Consider the following 10,926-nt stretch of genomic DNA (forward strand, 5'->3'; position numbering starts at 1 on the left):
CCATTTAATTACTTCACCACTGCTTTTTTCAAAATGCCTGGGTTCAGATCATCACCACCTGATTATTAGACCTTTGTTGTAGGACTGTGATTATATTTATAGGGCATTTTAACTTTGGTGGCTTTAGGCCGAGTATCTCTTTAAAATTTCCCATAAGGTTCAAACTTAACTAAAATAACTGAAATTTGAAGACTCCACTAGCACTGAGCATCTTTCTGTTGCATCTAACATACATGTACAGTAGAGGATTCTTGGACATTTAAAGTCCTTTCATATTCTTTATGTATATATATATATATATATATATATATATATATATATATATATATATATATATATATATATATATATGATACTCTTCACTTCAGACCACAGGATCAAATACAGAGTCAATAGAAATCTTTTCACCTCCCCAGTCAAAACTCCCAATTAGTATTTGGAAAATAAAAAAAATAGAACCATGGTTTCATCTCATCATACACAACCTCTCATTAAGTGTGTATAAGGGCAATCAAGCAGGAAAATAAAGCTTGACAGAGATCATTGGAGTGTATATGTACAGTAGCTAGTTAGCTTGCTTGGCTAATCTGCCAGCTAACTAGCATGAAACATGCTAACATGTAACATGAAATTACAGTATATATATAGATAATGTAGTTTCTTATAAGAAGTAGAAAAAAGAAAGAAAGGAAGAAAGAAAGAAAGAAAGAGAGAAAGAAAGAAAGAAAGACTTGATGTGCATCAACAGTATTGGTTGATACATGCAAACAAGGGCCACATTACAACAATAATTAAAATTTAATTTACTGAAAAAGTCAAATATGGATAAAAAGTTTGTCACCCAAAGCACGAGTCAACAGTGGCATTATTTTTAGATTTTCACAGTAACATCATGTTTAGTAAATATCATATATAATTTCTTACATGTATAGGAAATACAATACAACAAAATATTCTTCCTGACTGCTGAGCAAAATTCAAAGCATTATTCTAGTTTTTGCGCACAACACATGCTGGCTTTCAGCTGAAGTAAACAGCAGGTGTTCACTTATGTCTGACCAACACCAGTCTCCCACAGTGCCCTTCACCTGTACTGGATGAAGGTCATTTCCCCCCTGGCTGACCACAGGATTTCAAACAGCTACACAGCTTTGAGTAGGTCCGTCGCATCTCTCTGGCTTTCAGAAGCCATCAATATAAAAGGCTCTGTGATGCACAAAAACAAGGATTACTTTTTTTTTCTTTCATCTAGGTCGTGTGACATTCTGCAGAATAATGTATGGAATGCTGCATTGCTAGCAGAGACCACAGCAGGCAAGCTAAAATACAGTACCCATCAATGCTACTCGGTCACAGAAATAGAAACACGCAAAATTTGTGTTTCAAATACCAACAACAAAGACTGGAATGATAAATCCACCTCATGTGGAATTCATAGGAATGCTAACGGACCAGAGTGAAGATTTTTATTATTAATGTGAATTTCTTATGAACATTAATATCACCTCACACTTCTCTTCAGAGTATTTGAGTGAAAATGAAGAGGATTTCATAAATGAATGTGAATTGTGCACATCACTATTCAGTCCTCTGATGTACAATGAATGTAAAAAGTCTACACACTCCTGTTAAAATGGCACATTTTGAAATCAAGATAAATCATTTGTTCCATGCTCAATGTGAAATGATTATTCTGGCTTGTGCTGGAAACAACATTAATTCCAGGGCCAGTGACAGTTCGATACTGATTGCAGTATTTCTGTATTCAGTATTTTTATTTTTTTATTTATTACTTTCATTTTTCATTTTTATCTATTTCTTTATTTTTATCTTAAACAATTATGAGCACCACAAAGTGAGCTGGAAGTGTTATATTTAAGTGCTTAGTTTGCTTATCCTTACAATTATGCCCTTTTTATTATATATATATATATAAAACCTATATTAACCTATATTCCAGGGATACTTTAGAGAAAATATAATACAAATAAAATGCAAAATAATTCAATTTTTTTTTGTCACAGTGACTAATGTGATAATTCTGCTAAAATAATGAATCTATCAAAATAATAGTAATATACAAGACTCCTATCGTGTTATGTTACATTTTTAAATGATATATTTTTCGGTAAAATCTGAAATCATGCTTTTGCTATCGACTGTTATTGGACCTTGAGTTACAAAGCTTTCCCACCATGAACAGCCGCTTAGAGCACTAAGCACAACTAGGAATATTCTGCCCAGTGAGGATTTGACCTTGGGATTGAAGCTTCAAGTACTCATGACTCAAAATTCACCTGAGGCATTCACTGCTGGGCAATGTCGAAACTTCACAAATAAATCATTCATCTCATCCAATGCTGGAGTGACTTGCTGGAGTGAAAGTCTTCCTTGTGGTGCCTGTAGTGAACACAATGGGCTAGGTTTTGCAGGGAGGCAGTGATTTTTGTTTGGTATAATTGGAACCAATATGATTCAGTGCTTGGTATTCAACAGCGCTGCTCCTGCGTTTGAGTCGAGCTCTGGTTCTCAGGGGGAAACTGGACTGCAGGAGGTCCAAAATGCAATACACTGAATTCTAACATGACTGCCTGAATAATATGAAGATGGGGGGGAAAAAATAGGAAAGATCTGGCTGTTCCAGTGCCAGTGTAGTATATTAGGAATGGCTGATTTATTCATGTTCATTTCATCTTCATGTCTAAATCTGAAACTAATGTTCAATCTGTCTTTCAATTCATGTTCAATATTTCCTACTAACACTTGTTACTCTTTTACATCGAACTTTCAATCCTTGAAGTTAAATTTATGTGTTTCTTTTTTATTATCCTGGTAATATTGTAAAAGAGTGAAATGGGTAATAAAACACAAAGGAGTGTGCTGTTATGGAAAAATAATCAATGGCAATCAATCAATGTTGTAATTATTTTAGAATAACATGGTGCTGAATGTTTTAATCATTTAGCTGATTTTGTAGTTAGGTTCGATGTTGTGGACCTGCCACAAGACAAGTCATTAATAAAGCTTTATCACAGCTGCAAACATTTGTTTCATAATATCCAGGATTCCAATAACAAATTAGAAGTGCATTAATAGTGAAGTTAGAGATATTGACAGAGCCTCAAGCATTGAATACATATTTTTGTAACAGTTAGGTTTTTTTAGCATTAATTTTTTTAGTAAGCACTTTATTCTAGTCAGGTTTGTAGTTGATCTGGTGCCTATTCTAGGAACACTGCATATAAAGCAGTAAAGCAGCCCATCACATGGCATCAATTTCTCTCTATCATTTTCTCTCTGTCTCTGTCTCTGTCTCTGTCTCTCTCTCTCTCTCTCTCTCTCTCACACACACACACACACACACACACACACACACACACACACACACACACACACACACACACACACACACACACACACACACACACACACACACACACACACACCTAGGGGCAATTTAGAGTAGCCAATCCTCCTACTAGCATGTTTTTGAGAGGTGAGATGAAAGCTGATGAAAACCCATGCTGACATGGTGATAACGTGATACTCTATACAAACAGTAAACAAGGCTCAGGTTCTTGGATTGTGTATACATTTGCTGGAGTATTTACCCAAAAAATATACCTACAGCAGTACCTTCTCTCACTTCTCTCACTATTAGTGCTTATCTTTCATGACAGACAGACAGACAGACAGACAGACAGACAGACAGACAGACAGACAGACAGACAGACAGACAGACAGACAGACAGACAGACAGATAGATAGATAGATAGATAGATAGATAGATAGATAGATAGATAGATAGATAGATAGATAGATAGATAGATAGATATGTTCTACATTACAGATTTGTTGGCATTCTGTTGTAACTCCATGCATGCTTGCATATATGAATATGATCTCTCATAGTATTATCATGCAGAGTGCACACTTCTCTGCTCACATGATTATCGTTGTGCTCAAGCTCTCCTCTGCTCTTTTATGTGTCTGCACTCTGCATGACTGCACTTGCTGTGCTGCTTGGCCACACTCACACATGGATACAAAAACACTTACCCAGTTAGCTTTAAATAAAACTCTCATCCCTTCCTCTGTTTTGATTGAATGTAGCACATACTGTACATCAGGTGCATTTTAAGACTTACAGCAATCCAATACGTATCTATGAAAGCTAGGTCATTAAGTTTGATGTTGACAACATAGTTAAGGAGCACTTTAGTGACAGCTTCTATATAAAAGTGTTATATACTGTAGGGCTCAAAATAGCCCTTAAATGTGACCACATAAACAAAAATATAAATAGTAAAAATTAGAGACAACATTAAATAAATGAATAGTGCAAGTATTAAATAGATAGTCTGCTACAGTAGCATTAAAATAATTTTCATTATTTTATTCTTTACCGAGTTTGTTTGGTTCAGGATTGCTTAGCTTTCCCTCACTAGGTCAAGTTAGTAAAATTCACAGTTAATTTTCTCTCACCTTTCAATTGCTAGATTAGCCTTCTCTTGCTAGGTTAGTTATATTGTGTGAGGTTAGCTTTTGCTAACTAAGTCCATTTTAATCTCAAGCTTACCCGTCTTCTACCATCAGCTCTCACCCTCTAGGTCATATATTTAATTCCTTATATTTTCTCACTATATAGGTTTTATTTACTAGGTTACTTCTCTCACACTATGTCACCTTTCTCTTGCAATGTCAGCTTATTTTCACTAGGTTTCAATAGCTAGTTTAGCTTGCACTCTTTAGCCTTCTATTGCTAGATCTCTCGCTAGATCAGCATGTTTTTGAGCGGTAGGAGGAAACCTGCCCAGAAGAATCCCAAAGACACAGGCTCATGAAGAATGGAGCTGTGAGCCAGCAATGCTACACCTCCATGACACACTTGCAAAAATCTAAAAAAAAATAAAATAAAAAAAAAAATTTAATTGACAAAAATAATGTGAAGGAAGTTACATTATTTTTCAGGCGTGCATAATATCTGAGAAGTGTAGTGAGCGACATTGAAAAAATGATTTTCTGTCTAATTCACTCTGGTACTGTAGGTACCTCACAAGCCAGCACTGTTGTTTAGATAAATGTTAGAAGGCGACTGATTGCTTGCTACTTATAAACCCCCCAAACTTGACTTCGGTTGTCACCTCAGTATTCTCCAGCACTTGTATATCCCTGCATGTCACAGTTGGTTTACAAGTCCTCACCCTGAGGTAATCAAGTTAGAATAAGGCTTTCATCCTGCTGGCACCCCACGCAGTGAATTTCCATTGTATTTATTATTGCTTTTACCCAGCATTGTAATCAGTCCTCTCAAAGCTGGAATTTTCATTGCTGTGACTGACCTGGCAGGCACTAAAGCTTAGAGTGATCAAAAATATGCTGGTACAAGTGCATTGCAGCTGAAAATGTGAAGAATGCAAATGAAGCAGGAGGTCAGGAAATGTGTTGTCACCGGTACATTTACATTTCAGCCAGTTATGTGGTAGGCATTTTTTATCCAAAGCTACTTACAAGTAAAGCAACCAAGCATAAAGGATAAAGGACTTGATTTGAACTCAATCTTCCAGTTACTAGCACATAACCTTACCCGAGACTTCTGTTTTTCTTTTCCAAACACTATCAGCAATTCTGTTCAACAAACTTTAAATGTCAACGCTAGTGGCTTATCTTGATTAGTGGCTTATCTACACACGCCAGTGCTCTTTTGTAGTCTTTAATGGCTCGGACACGGTTCAGGGATATTCAGTCATTCTGTATAAATATACGCCTTTTAGGAAAAATATCTCTTACGTTTTGTGCCCAGTGTTGCTGCTTCTCAACAATAGCTTTCATGTTACAGATAAAGAACACTTTCCATATTATAAAGAAGTTACAGCAGGCATTCTTCTTTTGAATGAAGTACTGGGTGTTCAAAGGAAAACTGAAGCCATTTTGTGAGCCAACCGGATTCATCATTAATATTATAGACTGAGAGACTATAAAATAAATGACATTGGCTACATCATGTCTGCTTTCAGCTTAACCTAAAAGATACATATCCAGTCATGTCCATTGAAAAGCAGGGGAAAAGATTAGGTGGGTTTTTTTTTTCATACGACAGCCACACAGCCGGAGCAGGAAAAGAGGTCTGGCACCTGTAGAGGAACTAAGGCAGGACAGCAGCCAGATGTCAGAAAAGAATGTGTTATGATCTGTTTATGCAAATGAAAACTAATTAACCACCCAAAATAATGACTAGCTCTTATACTACCTAATGACAGTAAGATAGATTAAAGCTTTTAATGAGTGTTTATTTCTTTCCTCTTATAAAGTAAAGTCTATGCTATTAATAATGGTGCTGAAATGCTAGCAAAGTCCATAATATTTTGGTGACTCCATGATTTCAAAACTTTACTGGGGGACTAAATATGACTTTTGCATACATATTGTACTAAGTCACACTGATTTGGCCCTTGCTGTTGCTCTTGCTCTTATTTTTTTAGCCCTGTTCCCCTTGTGTTAGCCTTGAGTATTATCTTTATTTTGTCAGGTGTGTCCTTCACACACAAACATCAGTATAAAAATTGACATTTATGTTTGGAATATATAGTACCCAGGCTGTCTTTGTGATCATAATAAATTAATATCTTGGATGATATCCTCGCTTTTATTCTCCAGATTCTTTGGACATGGACATGGACCTTAGTGCAGTATTTTTGATCATGCAGAAATATTTAGAACAGTATCATTCATTAACAAACATTTCTTATAATAGCTGTTATAATAGCAGGTTCTTGTAATCACTGTTGAGTTTCTGACTTAACAAAGAATTAGCAATTAGCCAATAAACAACATCCATGCTAATGGATGCCACTCTAATGATTAACAAGTGTATATTTAAGTTGACAAGCTAGAATTTGGTTATCAGCGTTCATTCAAAGTAAACTCTTAGGTGAATATCACAGAATTGTTGAATGGAAAAGAATGAAAGAACTTACTTCTAATGTTCTAATGTTTTTCAGGAAAATTTGGATGATGCAACTTCCTGTTGAACATGTGACTTGATCATGTGAATACAAATTCATTCAGGTGTCTGGGTTGAATGAATGTCCTGGAGCTAAAATACATTTCTTACAAATCTTTAATGGAAGATTCCTGAATAAAAGGTTCTTTTAAGCAATATTTGGTACATACAAAAAAATACGATATTTTTAAAGTGATCTCATGATCTTTCAAGGAAAAATGTATGTATATATTAATTTTAATAAACTTTATTTATCCATATACTCTGATCAGGAAGTAAGAAGTAAGATTTTTTAAGTTAAGATTTGTAATCTTTTTTAGATAAAGCCAAAGTAATGCTTGTATATTGTTAACACAGATTAACACACTCAGCTGCAGGGTAAAAAAAATCAGCATACTCCTCAGTGATTACATTTTTACACAGTATTAAGTCTAGGCCTGACCTGGACCAGGTTTTCAGTGTTCTTGTTTGTTTGCTTCAGCCGTGTTGGGAGCTGCAGCAGAGACAGTCTTTAGGTCCCTGAGGACTGGATCAGGAAACACTGGTATAAAATAATGAGATGAGTGGGACAAAATTTCCATCATATTTCAACACAGGCAACAGTTGGCAAAACAGGTTATTTCTGAACATTTTTTATTTAAGTCTTACCGGTCTGTGCTGATAATAAGATGTAAACTATATGACCAAAGGTTTGTTGACCTCTGAACAGCAAACCATTATGCACTTGCCATGATGAAAGCTGCATTCCGGATATAGTCCCCACTTTCTGTTAGAATATCCTCCATTCTTCTATGAAGGATTTCCAATAGGAGTTCGAGCTTAGCTGTGGAGTTTAGTTTCCGTTCAGCTAAAAGAGCATTAATGAGATCAGACACTGTTTAGTGAGAGGGACTGGGTGCAGTCGGTGTTCCAGTACATCACTGAGGGTGAGTCCAGTTCAGACCTCCGTGTAGGATACTTAAGTTCCTTTACCAACCTTGCCAAACCGTCTCTTCATGGAGCTCATTTTGTGTATGTGGCATTATCCTGCTGGAACAGGTTTGGGCCTCTGAGTTCCAGTGAAGTGAAACTGTAAAGTTACAACATACAAAAACATTTTATATAATTATTATTCCAACTTTGTGCTAACAGTTTGGAGAAGAACCACGGATGGGTGTGATGATACGAGATGCACAAACCTTTGGCCATATAGTGTACAATATATCAAATATTTAATGGACATCATAATGTTATCCTAAAGATATTAAAATAGTCACTGTCCTTATATTCCAATCATGAGACAGCCTGAGGGGCAGTTCTGAGGCAGATATCTATGTAACAAAAGGAAAGTAATATAAAGTAAGTGGGATTTGTGAAGCATAAGCTTTTTTTTTTTTAATTTAGCTACAGCAGTGGAAATTACAACCCACCCTCCACATTCATATATGTATTATTGAGTTATTAAAGTTATATAGTTATTAGCCTATTTACCTGGTCCCTTGAATTGAATGTAATTACTTCAAACCTCAAGAAATCAAAAATAAGTAGGCACTAATTAATGTCAGCTTGGAACTAATGTGTTGGTGGAAAGTTCTGGAATAATAATTTCCATAGCTTTAATAAATAAATAAAATATTATTGTACACATTTTAATAATGTTCCTTAAAGAAATCTGTACTGAGGGAGTCTGGGAAATTTAATTTACAGTTAATTTTCAAACTTCTATAGGCCAATTCTTTACTGTTGGTTTGCTCCACTGGTATTTTATTCCTCTAAGGTCATCCCATGATATCTCATAACTCTCACTTTCCTTAATTGTTTTAACAGTCCTACAGAAATCATTCCCATGGTTCAATTTATGTAGTTAAGACGACACATTATGAGAGGCGTAGTGTGTAACCTGCTAGATAGCGTTAGTTAAATAGTGACATACTACACACTATGCACTACGCCCACTAATGTCCAGTAAATGAATTTCATAAGGTTTGTATAATCTCAATTGGAACAGTAACAGCTTTCTAATAATCAGAAGTATAAGCCGTTTCCCAGTTGATGGCAGATACATTGGGGACACACCTCCTGTCAAGACAAGTGCTAAATATTATAAAAATCCAATATCTCTGCCTCCCACCGGAACTCCCAAAGAGACCGAAGATAAGGACGCTCAATGAACCCGCCTCACCCCAGTGGCCCCCTGGGTCCCAGACGCCGCTGTTCAGGAGACTGAGTCATAAGCCGGGATCATGACCCCTAAAAGAACCTAATCACACTAATCAATATTCACATGATTCGTATAAATGTGAAATTTACACAAAGGATTAAAGACATTATTTCATACATTTTCACATTTTTAAATAGATTTTTTGTTATAATCAATGTATTTTCAATTTTTTTTTTTCAGAATTAGTTTATTTTTTCTTTGTGATTTTCCCCACATTATTCATTTATTTTCATTACACCACCTCATACAATTAATTCATTCAGTTAAGTTGAATGAAGGTGACTTCCGTATATGAGAATTTTTACGTTATTTCTTTATATTCGTGTCTAATATTTCACATTTCCACATGCTTTTCTTCCACGTAATACATTTATTTCAATGTGTAATTTTGTTTTCACTGTTTCTTTATACCCACACAATTCATTCATTTTTACACAATCACATTGTTCATGAATGTTTCAGTGAATTCACCTGCAGCTCAGCATAAGATTGTGAAACATACCTTTACTTAATTTACCCTGTGTGCTCACATATAGTCAAATCTGAAAAATATACTGTATGTTCTATAATGTGCTTTAAAGACCAAAAAAATGCCATAGTTGTGCACTTACCCCCAGGTTGAGTTCTCCAGAGCTAAGCGAACATAGTGTGACAGGAAACATGCAGCTGTGCTAATAGTAAAGTGACAGCCAGTGTGCTCTGAGACTCACTTCCACTGACTCACTGCTCTAGACAGGGATTCCAGACTGCACTGGTGTAACCACAAAGCTCATTTTTCAACACTGAGAAACAGACAGCGCAAATACACACAGACCAAACAAGAGGAAACGCTTCAGATTCAATACATCAATCTGTATGCTAGTTGATTTTATTAGACAATGAATACGCTTTTTCCACACTTAGGCTCTGTCATAACAGGGCAGAACAAAGTAATAACTGAGTGCAATTGTGAGAGGAAACAAAGCGGCACCTGCACCATCCCTCAGGCCGAGAGCAATATCACCAGCATGTTCTGATAATCTACACACACTGCACAAGCACAAATCTGCCACCGATCACCAGTCACGCTCGCCATTTGGCTGAAGAAGCGCTCGTTAGGGGGCAATTGTTTTGTGGTGACATTAGAGCCGGATCTAAAGTGACGCACAAAGAGTGCCTTGTTGCCTTTGAGCATGGCTATTACTCACCGGTGGTGGCAGCTGTAATTACGTCGTTCTGCCCCTGCATACCCGTGTTTACCCACAGAGGCTTTGAGATCTAGAGTCGTCACACTTGGACAACAAAACACCCTATTTCTTAAGGTCATAAATAGCCTAGTCTCAGTCATAGACTCTCACAACATCGAGGTGCTGTGCCCACGATATTCTCTTGTCACTGGGGCAAGGTTCTGAGAATATGTTCACATACTGTATATTACAATGATTGCCATCAACTTAGACAGTACATTTATTCCATTTCACAAGAAATTTGAATTTAAATGCAATATCTGAATTTGAATGTAATTATTTCAAATTTGCATCAAAGCATCTGGAACTGAATTTCATTATAGAGCATTATTATTATTATTATTATTATTATTATTATTATTATTATTATTATTTCATTATATCTACAACTTGAGAACTGAAATTTCATGCTGAAAGAACATAAAGATCAAAATGATGTTGACATACAGTTTACTTACTCCATTCTCTTTTAACCATAAAATTCAATTTCAGTTCAA

The 10,926-nt window shown here is 35.9% G+C and overlaps 1 long non-coding RNA gene across 1 annotated transcript; it reads right to left on the reverse strand.

Annotated features, from left to right (window-relative positions):
* Nucleotides 1-626: 626 nt before the first annotated feature.
* Nucleotides 627-10,666, reverse strand: LOC113634738. The gene is made up of 4 exons (XR_007143406.1): nucleotides 9,815-10,666; nucleotides 7,652-8,072; nucleotides 6,978-7,544; nucleotides 627-1,206 (listed from the first exon to the last, which is right to left on the reverse strand). It is a non-coding gene; the product is annotated as an uncharacterized LOC113634738 (long non-coding RNA).
* Between the last annotated feature and the right edge of the window lie 260 nt (nucleotides 10,667-10,926).

This window comes from Tachysurus fulvidraco, chromosome 7 (genome assembly GCF_022655615.1).
Source record: "Tachysurus fulvidraco isolate hzauxx_2018 chromosome 7, HZAU_PFXX_2.0, whole genome shotgun sequence".
NCBI lineage: Eukaryota > Metazoa > Chordata > Actinopteri > Siluriformes > Bagridae > Tachysurus > Tachysurus fulvidraco.